The sequence below is a fragment of the Phyllostomus discolor genome, chromosome 14 (assembly GCF_004126475.2).
Source record: "Phyllostomus discolor isolate MPI-MPIP mPhyDis1 chromosome 14, mPhyDis1.pri.v3, whole genome shotgun sequence".
Lineage (NCBI taxonomy): Eukaryota > Metazoa > Chordata > Mammalia > Chiroptera > Phyllostomidae > Phyllostomus > Phyllostomus discolor.
The window spans coordinates 47,711,535-47,735,510 of NC_040916.2; the positions used below are offsets into that span (position 1 = coordinate 47,711,535).

Below are 23,976 nucleotides of genomic sequence, written 5' to 3' on the forward strand. Positions count from 1 at the left end.
GTATGAATATAGAGTAAATAAAATACCATATTTTAATAGTCTTTTCAAATGATTGGCTTGGCTTTGTAGATACTGTCTTTGGTATAGTGAAAACTCAATACATGTGAGCCAAGTACACTGACAGACATTTATCTGAAGAAATTATACTAATGGCCAGTAAGCACATAAAATATGCTCAATATCATTAGTCATTAGAAAACTGTAAAATCAAAACCACAGTGAGAGCAATTTGCACCCACTAGGATGGCTGCAATCGAAAAAACAGAAAATAACAAGTGTTGATAAGGATGTAGAGAAAGCAGAACCCTAGTATACTGCTAGTGGGAGTGTAAAATGGTACAGCTGATTTGGAAAATGGTTTGGTGGTTCCTCAAAAAGTTAGAATAATCAAAAACAGAGAATAATCATGTCAACCAGGAATTCCATTCATAGATAAATACCCAAGAGAATTGAAAACAGATATTCAAACAAAAACTTAACACAATAATGTTCACAGCAACTGGCTGGTATGGCTCAGTGGATTGAGTGCCAGTCTGTGAACCAAGGAGTCATCAGTTTGATTTCCCGTTGGGGAACATGCCTGTGTTGCAGGCCAGGATCCCAGCAGGGGAGCACATAAGAGACAACCACACAAAAATGTTCACAGCAGCACTATTCACAATAGGCAAAAATGTGGAAACAACCCTAATGTCCATCAACTGATGAACAGATAAATAAAATGTGATATACAGTAACTCCTCATTTTTAAAAAAGATTTTATTTATTTTTAGAGCGAGGGCAAGGGAGGCAGAGAGAGAAAAACATCGATGTGAGAGTGAAACATCTATTGGCCGCCTCTCATATGTACCCACAACCCAGGCATGTACCCTGACTAGGAATCAAATCAGCAACCTTTCACTTTGGGGGACAATGCCAAACCAACTGAGCCACACGGGTCAGGGAAGTGAGTCCTTACTTAACAACATGGATAGGTTCTTGGAAACTGTAACTTGATGACAAAACTAATTTTGGGATAGGTTAATTGATATAAACCACAGTTAAGTTCCTATGGCGTATTTCTGGTCACAAAAACATCAGACTTCTAAATTATGAAGACCCCCAAAACACTAATATTAAACAATGAAATAAATGTGAGGTATATATACAATTAAGAAAGATGAATTAAAAACAAGATAATTATTTTCCAATCCAGTTATTCCAGTTCAGGATCACAAGTCCCCAGAGTCTATACCTATAGCTCAGGGCACAAGGTGGGAACCAACCGTGGACATAAGACCCTTCCATTATAGGATGTACTCACACCCACACCCACTCAGACTGAGATAATTTAGACATGCCAATTAACCTAACATGAACAAATCTGGGGTGTGGAAGGAAACCATACTACCTGGAGACAATGCATACAGACATGGGGAGAGCACACAAACTTCACACAGTGATCCTGGCCAGACTTATTTTTTCTCATCAAATGTAATAACGACATGTTATTTGAGGACTGTTGTATTACTACAGTGGAATATTATTTGGGAATAAAAAGGAGTAAAGTAATGATACATGGTATAATGTGGATGAAATCTCAGAAACATTATGCTGAGTGAAAGTAGCCAGATAACAAAAGGTTATACATTGTATGATTCTGTATGATTTTCATTTATATGAAATACCTAGAATAGATAAATCCATCAAGATGGAAGGCAACTTAATATTTGCCAGGTGCTAGGAGACAGAGAAATAGGGAACTGCTTAATGTGTACAGGCTCCCTTTTGGAGTGATGAAAATGTTTTGAAATTTGACTTAGGTGGTAATTGCACCACACTGTGAACATACTAAATGAAACTGGATTAGACAACTTAAAATGTTTAATTATATGTTATGTGAGTTTTACCTTATTAAAAAAAAAACAACAACAATACGTAGTTTCTAAAGTTTAGTTGCAATGTGAAATCTGATACCTCATCATAACTTATATTAAAATCCAATGGTCGTTCCAGCTGGTGCAGCTCAGTGGATTGAGAACAGGCCTGTGAACCAAAGGGATGCCAGTTCGATTCCCAGTCTAGGGCACATGCCTGGGTTGTAGGCCGGGTCCCCAGTAGGGGGCATGTGGGAGGCAACCACACACTGATGTGAAAAAAAAAAAAAAAAAAACACCCAATGGTCTATCTTATACTTTGAATGAATCTTTTACCCAAACATGATTTTACAATATATCAAGCACTGGTCATCTAGTAAATACTGGTCCACTAAGTCATGTAGATTTCAATGTTGACATAATTCATTATATAATATTTTTATCTTCTTAAAGATTTCATTTATTTTCAAAGAGAGGGGAAGTGAGGAAGACAGGGAGAAAAACATCAATGTGTGGTTGCCTCTCGCATGCCCCCAACGGGGGACCTGGCCCAAAATCCAAGCATGTGCTCTGACTGGAAATTGAACTGGTGACCCTTTGGTTTGGAGACTGGCTCTCAATTCACTAAGCCACACCAGCCAGGGCTCATATACAGTATTTTAAAAAATCACATTTGTTAACATCACCACTAACATCATCAGAAAAGTATTTAAGTTCTAGGAAGCAGCCAAACTCATAGTTTAACTTACTTGAATTTTATCTCTGGTACAAACACAGTCAGTTGTTTTCCTGAAAAATTTTCAAGAATATGTCTGCCAAATACCCAAATCTAAAACCACAGTTCATTGATTATTCTTTCACCAGGTAAAAACCATGTTCTATGAAGAAAGCAGCTAGTTAGCTTACAACTCAACTGTACTTAATTCCTTGAGACACCACTATTTCAATATTAGCTAAAGTGCATAATGAGTACTGTATTTCCCATTTCATCACACAAAATATTCAAATGTCATGTTCTGAAAGGTCAAGATAACATAAAATTCATTTTTACTGCTTCATCAAGAATATTCTTCATGAAAGTAGATCATTTTTTACTGAAATTTAAACTGCAAGGCAATGAAGAATACAGTAACTATTTGTACAGTTTGGTGCTACTGCTTTGATTCATGCTATGGCACTAGCAGTTTTACTCACTATTGCTTCTAGATCATCAGTGCAAATGTCAACACAGTGAAAAAGGCAAATAATGCCTTTGTATTATTGTGGAATAGTTCTGATCTCAGGCTCTCTGAAAGGGTCTAGGACACAGGTGACAAACACAAGGCCCACAGGCTGAATCCAGCCCTCCACCCTGTTTCTACCTGGCAGCATCGCCAAGCTCTCACTTAACTGTTAAGGAGTAGTTACATTTATACAGCCCTAAAATTACATTTAGCCCTTTGAAGACAACCACGAAGCTGATGTGGCCTTCCAGTGAAAATGAGTTTGACATCCCAGGTCTAGGAGAACCACCAGGAGTCACAGATCACTTTGAAAACTGCTTCTGTACTCAAATTAATACACTTGTCTAATAGGCAACCCAAGAATTAATATTATTTTCCAGGTCTATATGCAAACTACTTAGCAGCAAACCATTCTTCTTTATATTTCCCTTTAATACCCAATACTATGAAATGCCCCTATTAGATTACATAAGTACTATTATTGCCTAATCAACTCCAAATGGTACACATTTTTCACCTGATATCAGCTGTATCAATGGACCTTCTTTCTACTATTCTCCAAGCTACAAAATTCCACTCCTACAAAATCTGAAATGCTTAATTGATTCTTATACATTTAAACGAGACTATTTTGCCCTGGCTGGTATGGCTCAGTGGATTGAAAGTTGGCCTGTGAACTGAAGGGTCACTTGTTTGGTTCCCAGTCAGGGCACATGACTGAGCTGTGGGCAGGTTGGGGACATACAAGAGGCAACCAACTGATGTTTCTCTCCCTCTCTTTCTCCCTTCCCTCTCTCTAAAAATAATATTTTTTTAAAGAATTCTTTTTTTTTACATTTTATTTATTCATTTTTAGAAAGAAGGGAAGAGAAGGAGAGAGAGGGAAAGAAAAAGCAATATGTGGTTGCCTCTCACATGCCCCACACTGGGGACCTGGCCCGCAACCCAGCCATGTGCCCTTATTGGGAATCGAACTGGCAACGCCTTGGTTTGCAGCCCACACTCAGTCCACTGAGCTACACCAGTCAGGGCTAAATAAAATCTTTAACAAAAATAAAAAATAAACCTAGTCTATTTTAATTACGTCCTTTTTAATTTCTAGAATTTGCTTCCTGGCCCACTCTTCTAGGAAAAAAAAGACTCTTGATCAAGGTGAGGGATCTGGAAACTTTTTCCATAAAGGGCCACAGAGTAAGTATTTCAGACTTTGTGGGCCAACTACTCAACTCTGCTGTTGTGAGTAAATGAGTGTGGCTATGTTCCAACACAACTTATTTACAAGAACAGGCAGTGGCTATAGTTTGCTGATTCCTGATCTAGATTTTTCAAAATATAGGTCAAACAATCCAGTCTAATTCAAAAGATCTGCCAAAAGTAAAAAAAGGAGGTAGTCACAGACCAGCTAAAAGCAACTAATAAGAATACTGAAAACAATAGTAAATAAACCCAGTAATAAGGCATACAACTAATAGCAGCTAACATTCACTAAGCTCTTATTATTTTCTGGGCACTGCTCAAGTGCTTTACAATGCATTATCTCATTTAAGTCCTTTAAAAAAGGGCTTTAATAATTTAAATAGTTTTTACAGAAGAGAAAACAGAATAGATACAATAAGTAACTTTCCAAGATTTCACAGTCTGTAAATGGCTAAGCCTAATTCACACACAGGTCTTTTTTACTTCAAGGTCCACATTCTTAATCCTACTATGTTATATAGCTATACTGTTATTTTGGTTTTTGATCCAAACTGGTAAGATAATAATTCTACATCAAAAGGGAAAGCCTATTGTTATTTACTTGCTCTTGCGGTGTCTTTTCTATAATATTGAGTTTACTACACAAACCTTGGTTCACATCCTAAATAAAGAGCCTAGATGATCTTGCTTTAGGTGACATACTGTTTAGTAATAACACACCAAGGATCATATGCTTAAATGTGACAAGTTAAAATGTGCTAAGAAACTAATGGATTAGGAGGTAAGCAGCCTTTTCACACTGTTACTTTACAAGTCAGCATAAATATGCTATACTAATGTTATATAATATAATAACACCAGCACAAAAATTCTGACACATACCAAAGGAAATCTGCCAGATATCATTTAAAACAGGTGATGTTAGAATAAAGGGGACAGGCATGGTCAAAAGGCAGATTTCACTCATCTTTCAAAACTACTCTTCAGATATCCCTAAACAGTAACAAGTGCCTATGAGAATTAAGCAAAAAGAGAGGGGGAAAAAGGAAAAAAGAAAAAAATCTGCCTAACTAATAGAATGGGCTAACTTACACCTCACTGATGATAACTATCTAATCATGAGATTATTCCTTCTAATCTGCTTCTAGGCACCAAAGAGAACAGTTAAACGTAAAAGGCTGCGAAAGATACTTTTAGAAACCCGTAAGTTGGGTAAGCAATGGACACAGACAGAATCTTAGAAAGGAAGGAAGAAATGAAAAATCCTTACATCTTCCCTTCCCTTCATATTTAATGTAAACCAATATAAAAGATAAAACATAAAAAATACCATGCATACAACACATGTAGAATGTCTGCTTCCCATGCCATTACAAAATAATAGTATCAAAAATAAAACCAGCTCAACCCTGGCTGGTGTGGCTCAGTGGACTGGGCTCTAGACCAATCATATAGGGTCATTGGTTTGAGTTCTGGTCAGGGCACATACCTGAATTCCAGGCCAGGTCCCCACTAGGGGGTGCACGAGAGGCAACCATACACTGATGTTTCTTTCCCTCTTTCTCCCTTCCCCTCAGTCTAAAAATAAATAAAATCTTTAAAAGATGAACTCAGTTATTTTTAAAATATACTTCATTGATTATGCTATTAGTAGTCCTTTTTTTCCTCCCTTTTATTCTCCTCTAACCTGCACCCCCTGTCCAACCAGCATTCCCCCACCTTAGTTCATGTCCATGGGTCATACAAGTTCTTTGGCTTCTCCATTTCCCATACTATTCTCTTAACCTCCCCCTGTCTATTTTGTACCTACCATCTGTTTCTTTTTCCCTGTACTTTATCCCCTACTTCCCCCCCTCACCCTCCCTACCGATAAACCTCCATATGATCTCCATTTCTGTGACTCTGTTCCTGTTCTAGTTGTTTGCTTAGTGTTTTGTTTTAGGTTCAGTTGTTGATAGTTATGAGCTTGTTGTCATTTTACTGTTCATATTTTTTATCATCTTTTTCTTAGATAAGTCCCTTTAATATTTCATAAAATAAGGGCTTGGTGATGATGAACTCCTTTATCTGGGAAGCACTTTATCTGCCTTTCCATTCTAAATGATAGCTTTGCTGGATAGAATAATCTTGGACGTAGGTCTTTGCCTTTCGTGACTTTGAAAACTTCTTTCCAGCCCCTTCTTGCCTATAAGGTTTCTTTTGAGAAATCAGCTGATAGTCTCACAAGAACTCCTTTGTAGATAACTGTCTCCTTTTCTCTTGCTGCTTTTAATCATCATGTGCCCTTGGTGTTTGCTTCCGTGGGTGCAAATTCTTTGGGGATCTCTTGAGCTTCCTGGACTTCCTGGAAGTCTACATTCTTTGCCAAATTGGGGAAGTTCTCCTTCATTATTTGTTTAAACAAGTTTTCAACTTCTTGCTCTTCTCCCTCTGGCACCCCTATGATTCAGATGTTAGAACGTTTAAAGTTGTCCCAGAGGTTCATAAGCCTCTCCCCATTTTTTGGAATTCTTCTTTCTTCATTCTGTTCTAGTTGAATGTCTACTTCTTCCTTCTCTAAACCGCTGGTTTGAGTCCTGGTTTGCTTCCCTTCACTATTGGTTCCCTGTACATTTTTTTAAATTTCACTTTGCATAACCTTCACTTCTTCCTCTATTTTGTGACCATACTTAACTATTTCTGTGAGCATCTTGATTACCAGTATTCTGAACTCTGCCTTTGATAGGTTGGCTATCCCTCATCACTTAGTTCTATTTTTGGAGCTCCGATCTATTCTTTCATTTGGGCTATATTTTTTTGTCTTGGCGTACCTGCTACATAGTAAAAGGTAGGGCCTTAGGTATTTGCCAGGGCGGGGCAACCCAGTTCGCTGCATTGTGGTACTGTATGTGGGGGAATGGTCCAAGAGGGAACAATGCTGCTTGCTTGGCTCTTACCATCATTCATTCACTTCCCCCACTACCCACAAGCAAATGATTCCTTCTGGTGCTGATTCCTGGGTGGGTGGATAGATCTGTGTATGTTCTAGGATCCTGTAGGTCCAAAAACCCTCCAGTGAGACTGGGAGACTCTCCCTCTGTCATAACCCTCACAGTTTTTTCAGTCAGAGGTTTTGAGGCTTTATTTCCCCGTGCTGGAACCTTGGGTTGTGCAGTCTATCTCACTCCCTAGTTGTTCTTGCTGGCCCACCAGCCACTGTCTTGCCGAGAGTCTTCTCTGCCCTAGCTGCCTGTCTCCACCCTACCTACCAGCCTGGATGAATGTTTCTTCTTTAACTCCTTGGTTGTCGGACTTCCATATGGCTTGATATTCTGGCAATTCTGGTTATTACATGTTTTGAAATTTGTGTTGTCTTTCTTTTGGTTATGTGAGGAGACAAAGGGTATCTACCTATACCCCCATCTTGGCTGGAAGTTGATAATTATTATTTGTAAGAACTAGGGAATCTCCCAAGTAGGGAATCTCATGACTCTGCATGTATCTTCTAGCCTTTAGATTTGATCTACGCTGAACTGTTGCTGTTTGGTCTTCTAATATTCAACTGACTGAGAAATTATCTCCCTTGATTCACTTATAAAGTAAACTTGAAAGAGTGGGCTCTAGCTACTTTTTGTGGGGAAATAACTGAGGGCCATCTAGGGAATGAGTAGTCCAGTCACTCCTGTAAATCTCATCCCACAACCCTTAAAGAAAGCATAACCTCCTACTCACTTTCTAACGCTTGCTCCAAAACTCACATACCGAAGGGGAAAATATACAAATATTCCAAAATTGTTGCTTGTGAAAATATGGTTAGAACACAAATTCATAGGCTATAAAAAAAGATTAAATTAGGAAGCTACATCTAGACCATAACCTGACAAACCTTATTACAAGATAAACTAGTTCAAAAGTTCCCTCCCATAGCCCTGGCTGATGTGGCTCAGTGGATTGAGCACCAGCCTGAGAATCAAAAAGGTCGCTGGTTCAATTCCCAGTCAGGGCACATGCCTGGGTTGAAGGCCAGTCCCCAATCAGGGCACATCAAGAGGCAACTGATCGACATTTCTCTCATACATCGATGTTTCTCCCCTCCTCTTTCTTTCCGCCTTTCCCTCTTTCTAAAAATAAATCAATAAAATATTTTTTAAAACAGTTCCCTCCCACTCCAAACTCTCCATACCCAATGATTGCATATCAGCACCATTATTCTGAGTGGTCAGCCAGGGGCAAAAATAAACTCATAAAACAACTGTTAAAATATGACCTTCTTTTATTCATTAATATACTTTATCTCACATTTCCATCTAACAATGAGCTATTTCATATATGTATCACACCTAGGAAGCACATAAAGAGGAATTAAGAAAAAGGGCACCACAGCAAACTGGTGATAAATTGATATGTAATTTCTGAATGAATGTTAAATTCCTAGTGACCAATGAAAGATACATTATTCCAACTGAATACTAAAATTGTGACACCTGCAATGCCTGGAAGCTTAGATCTCCAATTAATTTTTCCATCTTTCCTTTTGTACAACTGTAACTCTGCAGCAGATGGTGGGAGTGGGGATTACAGCATCTTCATAATACACTAAACAGAACAAGAAATAAAAAAAGAACAAGGAGGAAAACTCAAAGGAGTAGCTAATAAGTATTTTTTTGCTCTGTTATATGCCTTTTGTTTCTCCTTAAGTGCAGCCCTTGCCCACCCACCCTTGTACCCTGAATGATCAGAAACAGTTTAAAAAAATATCTTAACAAATTACAACTGTTAAACCCAGGAGACATTTCTCTTTTAGTCACCCCTCTTCTTCAAGTAAACATATCTCTGAATGCGAGCAGGAAGAAAAGACCCAAAACAAACTGCTTCACCTCCCAAAAGAGTCACTACTTCCACTAGGAACATAGTCACTACCACTGGAAAGAGAAGCTTTCTTTCATATTGCCACAACCCAAGTATCTGTTTTTGTTTTTTTTAAAGATGGTAAGGAAAAAAAGTGTGCACGTGTTTGTGCCAAAAGGATATTTTTCTTCCCTAAGTCTTCCCTTTTTCCTTGTCCATCAGCCCAAGTAAGCAGAGATGACGCAGACTTCTTTATATAATAGCCTGTGATTTCCTAGACTGCAGGCCTTTCCCTTTGTGTTCTGTATACACTTACACACGCGAGCGCGCACACATTCTCATTGCTTTGCAGCCCCTGGCATGATGCCAGCACTCAGTCAGCTGGTTGATTCCATTCACAGAGCAGGGTTAGAGCTGACATGGAAAAGGGGAGGGGTGGTTAGTGAGGAGGGTAAGGGAAAACTAGAACCATCATTGCTACAGACAAAAGAAATTTTTAAAAGAAGAAAACCCTAGCATAACATTCCTCTAACAGCTTCAGCTCAAAGAAAACTAGAAGCCAGAGACCATTACGGCAAAAGGATGAAGCATAAGGGCTGCAGATCCAAACCGAAAGGAGCTTTGTATGAGAAACAATTACTCTCCAACAAATTTTTAAAAGCAACAGTATTTATTACTGCAATCTCATACAAAACCTTAGTATATCAGCTCTATACAAAGGAAAAGGCTGTGAGGAACCCAGAACAATTTTGAGTTTGCTTTTAGAAAAAGAAAAGGGGGGGGGGGAGCAAGACAGTTAGAAGTACTTACAGGTATACATTTTTCTGCTCCCTCCTCTAGCTGCCAGGAAAGCTGGAGACAAGAAAAGGGGGGAAACAGAAAAAGGAGGAAAAGAAGTAATAAGAGATGGGTTCAGGTTTTGGTTTTGGGGTTGTTTTTGGTGGGGGGAAAAGAGGGAAGGTTCCCTTTTTCTTTTCTGTCGTAAGAGAAGCTCTTTTTATGGCACAGGGTGGCCCCATACATGCCAGCCCCCTTGAGAGACCTGCACAAACCCAGTCTCTCCAAGCGGGCACTGCCCTGCCAATCACATGGCGTACTGTTATATTAAACAAAAGAAACAGGGGATGCTTACTTTTACCCATGATGCCTAGCGGGGGCAGAGGAGGGGGAAGAAAAACCAGTTGTAGCCGGTTTATAACCTCAGGACATGGAATTATCTCTTAATTTTTAAAAGTCATTTGTGGTACAAAAGTCAGTCACCCCACCCTAACAATACCCCCCCCTCAATTATTCTGGCCTAATGCCAAACTTTGCCTTCATTCATGAAAGCTAGTTTCCTCTCAAATCATGATGCTTTAACCATTTAGTTTCCAAAGCCAACATTCAAGACAGGAAATCACTGCATCAATACCAAAACATATCTCAAATTACAAAAAAAGAAGACAACAATGACATATTGCCAACCAAGCTCCTTTTCTTTATCCCTTACTGCTAGTGCTAGAGAACAGACACTGATATGACAGTGAATGTGTTCATTAAAGATTTTTTTCCTTAAGTTGTCCCACAGGTAGATATCTGATTTAGTCCTATCAATATACATACAGCTCAGGGCAAATGAATCCACAACTAATACAAATTATAGCAAGCTTTCACAGGAAGGTAGTCATGACGGTGTATGCACACTAAAAATGGCATGGGCCCTTGTTATGTATGCATTTACAACTTAAAAAAATAATACTAATAAATTTTAAATGGCTGAAGCCCAGCCATATTATGGTTACAGGATTATTCTATTTTTCTGTGCCCCAGCCAGAAGAACCTCTTCTCTTCATATTCCAGCAAACTCCATAGCCATCACTGCTCCATTTACCACACACATCCTATGTTATTCTATAGACAGATCAAGACTGGAGACATATCTGAGCCTAGTCTCCTGACTAACTTTCCTTTTTCTGTTTTAGAGCAACTGTTTCCAATCACTTTATAAGTTTTCCTTTCCCAAAAGTACTGATAAGGTGTCTGAAACTGGTGGGGAAGACACTTTAGCAAACCAAAGAGGTAAGGCAGTGGTAATTGTTTTAGAAATCTACTGACTAGGGACCCTAACTCTAGTACCTTCCTGTTTGAGGAAATAAATTCTTTATAAACAATAACACTGAATAACAAGGGGGTGGGGGAGATTTCCTTACTTTTCAATTGATATATCAACATATACAAATGCCTGCCTCACTGAGGCCTCTGAAATCATAATCGTACTGACTCCACAACAATCTCTCAGAAACACTTGCTTTTTCCAAATATTAAAGCTCCTTGAATCTAAATACTATAGAGAAAAGTAATCAACATCATATCCAAAGACACTGATTTGTAAACAAAAGTTTTCCTGGGCAACCTAATATTAATTTCAATTTTCAGAAAATGAATACTGAGTTAAATCTGAAATAAAGTACTGGCCACTAGCATAAGGCATTCAATAATTTACAAACTATAAATGAAGGAAAACCCAATATCTACACCAGCTAAGCTTCAAGTTGTTGATGTTGTACCATCTCAGTCACACTAGGTTGTACGTAATGGGAGCCCATCAGAGATCTTCGGATCTATGTACTGTTATCATTTTAGGAGATAAAGGAAAAAATTATATCTGTGATACATGGTGCAAAGAAAATAATCCATTTTCCTCTTATTAAAAACATTTCCACAAGAAACCAACTGTGAATTTCAAACTGAAGCTCACTAGTTTAATCAGGGCAGGGAAAACTGTTTATCTTTCAGCAATCATTCACAGATCATGCCCATTTAATTCCACTGAATACATTTGACTGCATTTATACACTGGTCAATTTTTAACAGTCTTTACATTACATAAAAAGCTTATATACAATTACACTATCAGTAGAGATTACCATTAGCCATCAGTTGATTCTCGAACTGCATAAGCTAAAGCAGTACACTACGTTTATTACAATATCTGCTTCCATATATTAAATTGATTAGTAATCCAGAGGTACCAGAGACGCTCTTAAACCAACAGGTATTTTTCTTCAGAATCCTGGAACACTAAGAACTATATGGTAGCCAGCTCTTTTCAGTTAAACTGTAATCACCCAAAACTAAAGGTGCAATTAATTGTGTGAACTGAAAATTGTAAACTTAAAAATACTTCTTGGTAAATGTTATCTGAGTTGTAATGCTCTGAAGAATGTAAAATTCTTTAAGGAAAAGAAAATATCTGCCCTCACAGGTGTGGCTCAGTGGGTTGGATGTCATCCCACAAACTGAAAGGTTGCCAGTTAATGATCAATGTTTCCCTTGCACATCAGTATTTCTCTTCCTCTCTCTCTTCCCCTCTCTCCAAAAATAAATAAAATCTTAAGGGAAAAAAAGGAAGAACATACTTAACATTCATGAGCATTTAGTGCACTATTTAATACACACAACAAACCAGAAAGGCAGGGTCCTTCTCCTGTTTTATAGATACGGATATTAACTCAGTGAAATCAAGAAAGTTAAATGAAGTCACTCCTTCAACTAACAATAGTAGATGCTGAATGAAAAGGCCATACTAGTTCCTAGTTCCCCTATATCATGATGTAGTATTCCTTAATATGTTCACTACTTCTGGGTTTACAGGTAACAAGTTTGTTGTAGAGGCCACAAAGACATCTACTACCCTGGCTGGTATGGCTCAGTGGACTGAGCACTGGCCTGGAACCAAAGGGTGCCCAGTTTGATTCCCAGCCAGGGCAAGTGCCTGGGTTGCGGACAAGGTCCCCAGTAGGGGGCCTGTGAGTGGCAACACCAACATGTTGATGTTTCTTTTCCTCTCTCCGTCCCTTCCTCTCTGTCTAAAAATAAGATAAATAAAATCTTAAAAAAAAAAAAGACCTCTATTGACTCAAGTATTACAAATAAGCATAAAAAATTACTGACATCCCCTACCCTCGATGATTTAATCACCATAGAGAAGAAAGTAAATTACAGTATTTAATTTCTCATGTGACATAAGATGTTTCTACACCAGTCTTTTCTATGAGGGTGGTTTACTTCCCCAAGGGCAATGGGGAATTCCACTGCCTACCCGCAGAAAACAGAAACATGAAAATCATCTAGAGCATTAAGTTAGTGTTTAACATCTAACAAGGTACCTAACTGGGATAGACTTGAATTCCTAACCTATTCTCATCCTTATAGCAGCAGCCTGCTGTTGATTCCCCGTAACTAGGCCTGAGAATATCTTATTTCTTAGTATTTGATTGGTTTTTTTTTAATTTTTCTATTTGTACATTCCTTGTACCTTTGTAGGTGTACCAAGTTTTTTTTAAGGCAAGTCACAAGCATTCATACTTTTCTGAAATAAAAATTCGACTCAAACATCTCCATGTGCTAACCCCTGTCATCAACTATGTGCACAGAGGAATACAGAAAAATCATGTTTTAGTAATATATTAATGTTTTGTCACAGCTTTTCTAAGCACTTGTATTCTACTTTTGTTTTTTTCTTACCAGAGGACATATTCATTGATTTTTTATAGGGCGAGAGGGGTGGGTGGGAGAGAAACACTGATGAGTTGCCTCTGGGATCAAACCTGCAACCCAGGTATGGGCCTTGAGTGGAATCAAACTCCTGACTTTTTGGTGTACGGGACCACACTCCAACCATCTAAGCCACGGACCCACGGCACTTTTTGACCTGCCTTTTTTTCTGCTACTAAGTACCCACCAGTGTCTCTCACTCCGTCGCTTTCCAATGGAAAAATTCCCAGTCAATAAGCCTCACTTAGAGATTTCAGATATTTATGCTGCTCATCTTTGACTTGTTAAGACTGCTCTTACTTTCATAGTTCATGAAAAAAATATACCAAAAAAAAAAAAATACAGCTGCCCTGTATATGCTGCTGCCCCCATTTCTGGCTTCCTATTTAATTAATTAATTAATTGACTGATTATTGAGAGAGAAAGGGAGGAAAAAAGAAAGGGAGAAAAACATCAATGTATGGCTATCCCTCTAGCACCCCCGACTGGAGACCTGGCCCCGCAACTCAGGCATGTGCCCTAGACTGGGAATCAAGCCTGCAGTGACCTTTTGGTTCACAGGCCAGCACTCAATACACTTGAGTCGTACCAGCCAGGGCTCTCTGACTTTAAACAGGGCCCCCAACCAGGGTGGGAAAGAGAGAAAGAGACTCTAAGATAAGAGAATAAATTATCACAGCTACACAGTCAAGAATTTCCATAAACTTTTGCCTGGCCAGCATGGCTCAGTTGGTTGGAACATTATCCAATAACCAAAGGGTTGCAGGTTTGATTCCTGGTTGGGGCACATACCTAAGTTGCAGGTTCAATCCTGGGTCCTCACGGTTCAGGTGTGTACAATCCCCATCCTGGTGCCTATGGGAGGCAACCAGTCAATGTCTCCCTTTTTTAAAAAAATTATTTTATTGTTGCTCAATTACTGTTGTCTGCATTTTCCCCCCACCACTCCCCTACCATCCCAGCCAAACCCATCTCCCTCCCTTGCTTCCACCCTCCCCCTTGGTTTTGTCCATGTGTCCTTTATAATAATTTCTGAAAACCCTTACTCTCATCCCCTCCTCCAGCAATCAATGTCTCCCTTACATCAATGCTTCTCCTTCTCCTTTCCTCTCTCTTTAAAGCAATGAGAAAATGTCCTCAGGTGAGGAATGAATGAATGAATGAATACTTCTGTAAACTTTTTAATCTATCCTCCACTTTAATATTTATCACACTGGATTCCTATGCTCAATAGATGATGCTAGAACTACACATCTATGGATGATTACAGATGAAGAAATCATTCTGGAATCTAGCTTACTGTTTTATTTTATTATTATTTTCTTAATGTGATGTTCTTTTTCTTTTCAGACTTTATTTATTTTTAGAGAGAGTGGAAGGAAAGGAGAAAGGGAGAGAAACATCAATGTGTAGTTGTCTCTCATGCACACAGCACTGGGGACCTGGCCCACGTGCCCAGACTGGGAATCGAACAGATGACCCTTTGGTTCATAGGCTGGCACTCAATCCACTGAGCTACCAGCCAGGGCATAGCTTACTATTTTAAAGTTCAGAATTCACTTCACTCAGACTTTTGTGACAATCTTGGTAGACTCATGAAGCATTCAGTTACCAGAATTTCAGGACAACCATATAATTATCTCCTCATATTACATGAGAAAAATGAGAAGCCAAAATAAAAGGGAAGATCTGAAAAGAGAAAAGTAGTACATGTGTGTCAAATTTAAAATAAACTTTCATGCTACTAAAGTTTTTTTCCTTTTAATCCTCAACCCAAATTTTTTTTAAAAAACTGCTTTTAGAGACAGAGGAAGGGAAGAGAAACATTGATGTGAGAGAGAAACATTAACTGGTTGCCTGCCATATGCATCCCAACTGGGGATCAAACTCATAACCTAGGTATGTGACCTGACCAAGAATCAAACCTCCTGGTGTATGAGACAATGTTCCAACTGAGCCACCCAGCAGGCTTATGTTGCTAAATTCTACATATCTTTAAAGTATGTTCTTTCTCTGTATTTTCAACATTAAAATTAACTGTAAAGAACGGCAATGTGTTGGCCTGGGTGGTGTGGCTCTGTGGATTGAGTACTGGACCGTGAACTCAAGGGTCGCCAGTTCAACTCTCAGTCAAGGTACATGCCTGGGTTGTGGGCCAGGCCCCCAGTTGGGGGCGTGTGAGAGGCAACCACACACTGATGTTTCCCTCCCTTTCTCCCCACCTTCTTCTCTCTTTAAAAATAAATAAAATTAAATCTTTAAAAAATAAAGATTGGCAATATGTTGATATTTCTGAAATTTGCTGGTGGGTACATGAAAGTTCATTACTTTATATTCTCTATTTGGGTGTGCATTTTAAATTCTTCAGAATAAAAAAAAATTTAAGTTGTTTTAAGCTTATAATGCCTAAATTATCTGTAGAAAGATACTAAGAAACAGATTAAGTTCTACCTCCAAAGAAGTCTTGTTTTACTGAAATTCTTTTTCCAATTGTGAATACTGTACCATGTGCATATACTATCTATCGAAAAATTCAGTCAACTTCAAAAATAAAAATAGCAGTTGAATTTAACATAATTTTAAAAGACATATATGCACAATAAAAGGAAGAGACATGGTTCTCAGGCCTAGTCAGAAGGGGCATAAACCACCAGCAAAACTCAAGAGAAGATCTGTATACTATGGTATACAGAACACTAGGGAAGATACCTTTAATCATAAGGTTAAAGATCAGAGATCTAGGAAAGACGATCTAGCTGATCAAATACTAAATATACTGATAAGTTAAAGGGGTTTTTCAGGGTCAGAGCAGCATTACTCACCTCAAATTAACAACACTATATGAGGCTGCACTAATCTCTATCTGCTCAAATTAACTTGCATATAGTCAAGAAATGTAAAATCAGAATTGATGGATGAAATATTCCAATGGAGCATTTTGAACTTTCATCATCCCCATATAGTTGGGCATCAAAATGGGCCCAGGATTAGATGTATATTTCATCCAGTAACTTGTAAAGACTCTTCTTTACTATAATGAGGGGAGATCATATTCATACAAACATGGATAAAGTGCTCTGAAATTGTACCTAAACAGTCCAAAAGCAAAAAACTTAGCTGATCTGGATTTTACCTACGGGGAGCTTCTGGCAGTCTATTAGCTGAGATTTGTCTATCAACATCAAAAAGCACATGTAGCCCTGACCAGTGAGGCTCAGTTGGTTGGGCTTCATCCCTCAAAGTGAAAGGTCGCTGGTTCAATTCCTGGTCAGGGCACATGCCTGGGTTGCAGGCCAGTTCCTGGTTAGGGCATGCGCAAGAGGCAACTAATTCATGTTTCTCTCCCTTCCCTCCCTCCCCCCTCTCTAAAACTAAATAAATTCTTTCAACGGGGGGAAAAGTGCATGCAGCCTATAGGACAAAAGATGTCACTTTTCTTCAATTCAGGGACAAAGATCTGGGACTGTTAGAAGGACATGCTATACTAGACAGAGGTTTATCATTTTATCAGGCAATAAAAATTTACATTAGTAAGTTTACCCTTAAGAGTTCCTTGCAAATAGAGATTTTTGATGCTTTTTCAAAAAAGTTTCAAAAGCAGAATAGGTTTCCAACAATTTAATGTATCACTTATTGCCATAATCACTTCAATAGGCCCCAGTTATTAGAACAGGGTTTCTCAACCTCAGCTCTGTCAATTGACCCTTTGAGCCAGATAATTCTTTGTTACCGGAAGCTGTCCTGTGCAGTGTAGGATGCTTAGCAGCACCTCTGGCCTCTACACACTACACACTACACACTACACACTAGATGCCCGTATCACCCTATTTCCCCAGTTTTAAATACTACAAATGTCCCCATATACAGCCAAATGTCCGGGGGGTCGGGGGTGGGGGGAGCAAAATCCTCCCAGCTGAGAAACATCATATTAAACATCAGCAGCATGATTTTACCAACAAGGAGGTCTGTGGCTATTATCATCAACATTTTCAACCCTTGGACACAAAAACTACCAGAGAAAACAACTGGTTACCTCTGGAGGTGAGGAATGATGACTAGAAAGGAGCATATAAAAAAGGCTTCTGGGTGGAAGTATCTTCTATATTACTATCTTGGTCCCTTATAGCACTTTTTCTTTATGTATGGGGTTAGCCCAAAAGTCCATTTAGTTTTTTCGATAAAATAAAAGACACATTTTTCATTTTCACCAATAACTTTATTGATTTGGATATTCTGAGTATGTTGGCTATCTCCTACTTTTGGCTTCTGGTGGGTAGAGGCCAGAGGTGCCGTTAAAACATCTTCCAATGCATAAGACAGCCCCACAGCAAAGAATTATATGACCAAAATGTCAATAGTTCCAAGAAACTTTGTAAACACTTTTGACATGTTTGATCAGTCACAGCACCTTTGATTAGTTACAACACCTTTTCCATATACTGCACAAATACTTTTTGCATTTCAGTCATGTTTTTACCATTTTTGAAATAATAAAGCATAATATACCAAAACTGTTGCATATATTCTTCCACCTTCAATATTAAAATGGCTGGACAAGATTCACCGATTTTGCTAAGTTTTTTTTAAATTCACGCTGATATGACAGCTGTCATAATACAATCTAATAAAATTGTTTCAAATGAAGTTAAAGACAACTAAGCACTACTAGAGCTATCATACGGAAAAAGCTAAACAAACTTTTTGGACAACCCAATATATTATACCACAGTAAAAAAATAAGTTTACAAAAAAACACAACAAAACAAAAACTGATAAACAAGAGATGGCATTCCTTGCCTCAATGTCACTATAATCACAGAACCCAGACATCTGAGGGGCAGGAAGACAAGTCCCTAAATATTCCTTGATAATGCAATGATTTACCCTTGAAATCAAGATACTTCACAGTATTCAGGTGCTTCCTTTAGCCACACAGCTACAGGTACCCATTCTTTTTTACTTATAAAGCTTTGTGAGACTGATAATCATATCTGAGGTCAGGGTCAATGTATCCTGTTCATTGAGACTTTTATATCTTTGACTCTGGAAGTTAAAAAAGACTCTTTGGAAATCCTTTTAATAAAAAGAGTCTCTAAATAACATTAAAGAAGTCTGCATGAAATCAGGTATGAAATATATTGGGCTCCAATAGTCAGACAGTTGCCTATTCCCAAGCAAAAACATCACTCAAACAAGAACTAATTTCTCTATTCCAATGTGTACAAGTATGAGTACAGCAGATAAAAGGGATAATGAGGGTGAGTAGGAGAGATCATTAAAACAGAATGGCCTGTGGGCTTTAAGAGTAGATAGAAAAATTTTTGGACCAAGAAAGCAATTCCCAATATTGACAGAAATATTAACTACAGAGTTTAGAAGACCTTCCTATATTCATTCCACTCATACATGCATAAAATTTCCTAAAGGAAAATAAAAGTCATTAGACTTGATATTTTATGTTTCACTGCTTTTGTTATCCAGGGCAACTTTATTAAGATACCTTTGTGAAGGGCCTTTTAAAAAGAGGAATTGGGCTAAAAAAAGACTTCCAGTTAATTAAAAAATATTGTGGCTATGGCTTTGAAAAATAAATCAGTATCTCTTTAAAACACTTTATAAGAGCACTTAAGTCATCCGATTTTGCATTTTCTATTTCTTCATGAAAAGATGAGAACAGAATAACCTTATGCAAACTGGTGAGAATGTGAATAAGAGTTACTTCAAATAGGATTACTTTTCTTTCATTACTAAGAGTCTCAGGCTACTCAATGGAATGCAAGGAAAAGATCAGTTGCTTCTCAGGAAAATACTAATTACTAAGTCAGTATTTTTCTACAAATAATTAAAATTACATCATGTTACTCTGAAGCGCAAGTATCTGCTTAAGAAAAATTACTTCTATAGGGACCCAGCATCATGTCTTTAAAAAATGCCAACTACACTGTAATAGATTCTAATCACCATTCCTGCTATATATGTCCAGTTCCCAAATCTAAACACTTGGACAAAGTTTAACAAATCTTAAAACTAAGAGACGAAGCCCTGACTGGTATAGCTCAGTGGATCAAGCACGGGCTGCAAACCAAAGAGTCGCCAGTTTGATTCCCAAAGCACATGCCTGGGTTGCAGGCCAGGTCCCCAGTGGGGGCCACGTGAGAGACAACCACACGTTGATGTTTCTTTCCCTCTCTTTCTCCCTCCCTTCCTTCTCTCTAAAAATAAATAAATTAAAATCTTAAAAAAAAATGTTCTGCCCTGGCTTGTATGGCTTGCTGGTATGGCTCAGTGGATTGAGCACTGGACTGTGAACCAAAGGGTCGCTGGTTCAATGCCCAGTCAGGGCATATGCCTGGGTTGTGGGCCAGGTCCCCAGGAGAGGGTGCACGAGAGGCAATCACACACTGATGTTTCTCCCTCCCTTCCCCTCTCTAAAAAATATTTAAAAAATAATAATAAAATTGTCAAATACCCAAGTTTGAATTAGAATCAGGAACAAGCAAATTAAAGATTTAGACTAGCCCTGGCTGGCGTAGCTCAGTGGATTGAGCTCGGGCTGTGAACCAAAGTGTCGCAGGTTTGATTCCCAGTCAGGCCACATACCTGGGTTGCAGGCCATGGCCCCCAGCAACCGCACATTGATGTTTCTCTCTCTCTCTCCTTCTCTCTCCCTTCCCTCTCTAAAAATAAATAAATAAAATCTTAAAAAAAAAAAAAAGATTTAGACTTATTCAACAAGATGAGACTACTAATGGGCAACCATTTTGAAACTTCCATGAAAGTCTGTATCCAGCTGACTGGTTTTCTTCTGATTAAAATTTTCTTTCAAAAAACACAATCTAGAGATAACTACCTCCAACTTACTACAAGTATTCACCAAATAATAGCTCACTTGTCCAATTACACCACTATTAATTTAGGGCCAGATTAACCTATACCACAGATTGGCCTTTTTCTGTGAAGTACCAAACAGTAAACATTTTAGGCTTTGGGGAGGGGTCTTGTCTTTGTGACTACTAACTGACACAGTAGCAGTGGGAAGGCAGCTATAGACAATATGTAAAGAATGAGCGTGGTTATTTCCAATGAACCTTTATTTACAGACATCAAAATAAGAATTTTGTATAATTTTTGCATATTATGAAACATCCTTGTTTCATTTTTTCCATCCATTTAAAATTATAAAAGCCACCCTGGCTGGTGTGGCTCTGTGGATTGAGCGCCAGCCTGTGAACCAAAGGGTCGCCAGTTCAATTCCAATTCAGGGTACATGCCTGTGTTACAGGCCAGGTCCCAGTTGGGAATGTACAAGAGGCAACCACACATTGATGTTTCTCTCCCTTCTCCTCTTCTTCCCTTCCCCTTTGTCTAAAAATAAGTAAATAAAATCTTTTAAAAAATACTATATTGTTTTGCATTTAAAAATTTTTATAGCATTATACATATATATCCCTTTGCAACTTACTTCTTTATCATTACCTGTGATTTTTATGCAAGTTAATACATTTATGGTACATGTTATGTAGAATGCCAAGTATGAGTATACCACAATTAAGTTTTCTATTTCCTATTCCCTCAACAAATTAATTACATATTACATGGCAGAACTGTTCTAGGTACAAGGACTACAACAATGACTAAGGATAAATCTTCCCTCCCTAACCTAATTTTATACAAAAAATGAAGAATATGAAGGAGAAAGAATGCCATCAATTTAAGTAAATTGAGGAGAGATCCTCTTCCCTTCATTAAGGCTTATTTAAAGATACTTCATAAACTAAGGGATAAAGGAAAATTCAGGAATAACTTTTGCCACAAATATCAGAATCATTAAGCTTTCAACATTTTAGAATTAGAACCTCCTTCAGAGTTGCCTTACTCAAGCTTAAGCTATAAGCAGATCAGTAGCGATGATAACACAGCTGAAAGTTTCCAGTTTCTTTTCCTCTTCACTTCCAAAAACCAGTAGCAAGCAGTAAGGAAGATAAAGATCAGCACTGAATCTAAATGTTGTATCAATCAACAGAAGGAAATATCTTAGTAATCTAAAGTTTAAGAGAACTGATACTAGCCCTGGTTGGTGTGGCTCAGAAGGCTGAATGCCAGCCTGAGAACTGAACAGTCACGGGTTTGATTCCTAGTCAGGACACATGCCTGGGTTGTGGGCCAGGTCCCCATTGGGAGTGTGCGACAGGCAACTGATGGGTGTTTCTCTTGCACATCAGTGTTTCTCTCCCACATCCACATTTCTCTCCCTTTTTCTCCCTCACTTCCCCTCTCTCTAAAAATAAATTTAAAAAAATTTTTTAAGAGAGAGAGACAAACAGGCCCAGAAGACAAGCTTCGTTCCTGGGAAGTAAAATGACTTCCTAGATAAGAATTAAGCAAGACACTACCACCAACAACAGTGTCCAATGCTCTTAATCTCAAAGATGATGGTAACTTTGAACACCTCTCATACCCTTGAATTAGCCAAACTTCCTGTCACTCCTTAAAAATATTTATGAAAACTAAGTCTGTTTCATTGTACTCCTGAAAGTAGGCCCTGAATATGCTATAAAAGAGTATTATGTAGGGCTGTGGTACCATGAAAAGGACTGACTCCCCCACACACATGCTGACCCTACCCTGGGCAGGTGAAAGCCTACTAGTTAGTTCTAAGTTCACGGAACAAAATTTAAATATACTGAATTAAACAAATCTCCACCTTAAAGCAGAGAAAAAGGAGGGATAAGGAGGAAGACAAATAAGTGGCCCACTGAAAAGGAAAACTAGTCAGAAAGGAAATCTAAGTCATACAAGGCATTTATCCATCTTAACATTCCCATTCCCTAGAAACACTACAACTGCAGATGTAGCCGTGTTGGCTCTCTGCCTCTGCTTACCGGGAGTAGAGGAGTTTCTATGTAAGCAGTCGCCGGGGAATTGTACATGCTCCTTACTCCTAAAGTTGCCCTGATTTAAAAAGACTATGATGACAAGAAATCAATTTATCAAAACTTTTACATTTAGATCAACAACTGAGCCCTGGTAGTGTAGTTCAGTTGGTTGGAGCATCGTCCTGAAAAGTTGTGGGTTTGATTCCCGGTCAGGGCACATGCCTAGGTTGCAGGTTCATTCCCCCTTCCAAGTGGGAGCATGAGCAACTCCAAGTCCAGACGTGTACAATCTCCAGTCCAGGTGTGTACAGGAACCAACCAATCCATGCTTCTCTCTCACATCAGTATTTCTCTCTCTCTCTCTCTCTCTCTCTCTCTCTCTCTCAAAACCAATGGAAAAAATGTCCTCCGGTGAGAATTAAAAAAAAAAAAAAAAAAAAAAGATCAACAATTGAGAGGTTTGGGAGACATTTCAAGGAAGAAAATTTTTCTTTTAAAATGCCTAATCCTCTTTCCAGCAATGGTTAGAGTCACATGGCCAATAATCAAAATCCAAAGATACCTGCTTTTAAGAAAGGAAATTACTGATAAGGTACATGAGTGTTCCTAAAAACACTTGACAGTTATACTGCTTTCCTCAAATTTAGATTTAAATTGAGTTATTTTAGAACAGAGGTGTTAAACTCATTTTCATCAGGGGCCACATAAGCCTTGCCTTCAAAGGGCTGAATGTAATTTTAGGACTGTATAAATGTAACTACTCCTTAACAGTTAAGCAAGAACTCCTCCCTGCTGCTGGGTAGAAACAAGGTGCCAGACCAGATAAAACAAAGGGGAAGGCCAGATTTGGCCCGAAGGCCTTGTGTTTGCCACCAGTGTTTCAGAAACTCTCAGTCTGTTGATGTGAAAGTTGAAGGATAATTTAATACTAACAAAATTTTAAATGTGCAAGCCCTTTGGTCCAGTAATTGTATTTCTAGGAATTTTACCTACAGATAAACTAAAATGTGGATGAAAAAAGGAGTTCTATGGAAAGTAACCTCACAGGGTAATCTGATTATAAATTCCTAACTGGACAGGTCAGGATGGAGTGTCACGCCACTGGCATATAATTTCTCTAGTAAAAAGTTTATCTTTGCCTTAAGCAAGCCCTGTCCATTGTTCTTGTGTACCTAGGCTAATACACCTTTAAAGTAACCACCCTCAGGAGGGTACATAATCTTGTTAACTATCTTGTAATCCAATCCCTGCCTTGCTTTCTCCTACCTTCATGTAATCTTCCTAGTTCCCTCAGTTTGAAATGCATAAAAGAAAATACAGAACTGTTGTTTCCCAGAGCATTTGAGATCTTGCTTCCCAGCAACTATTGTCAGTTTTGGCTCAAATAAACTCTTATAAAAATTCTCTATAGGTTTTGACATTTCTTACATCAAAAAGATGTATGTAAGATGTTTCACAAGAACT

At 38.4% G+C, this 23,976-nt stretch overlaps 1 protein-coding gene across 3 annotated transcripts in view; it reads right to left on the minus strand.

Annotated features, from left to right (window-relative positions):
- The window catches only part of GATAD2B (GATA zinc finger domain containing 2B), a 90,563-nt gene that overhangs the window by 48,425 nt on the left and 18,162 nt on the right, over nucleotides 1–23,976 (minus strand). Inside the window, exon 2 of one of the 3 annotated variants that reach the window (XM_036015337.1) lies at nucleotides 9,911–9,952. The exons of the other annotated variants lie outside the window; for them this stretch is intronic. The gene's annotated coding sequence lies outside the window, so the exon portion shown is untranslated. The remainder of the gene's footprint in view (nucleotides 1–9,910; nucleotides 9,953–23,976) is intronic. 3 annotated transcript variants of the gene reach the window in all.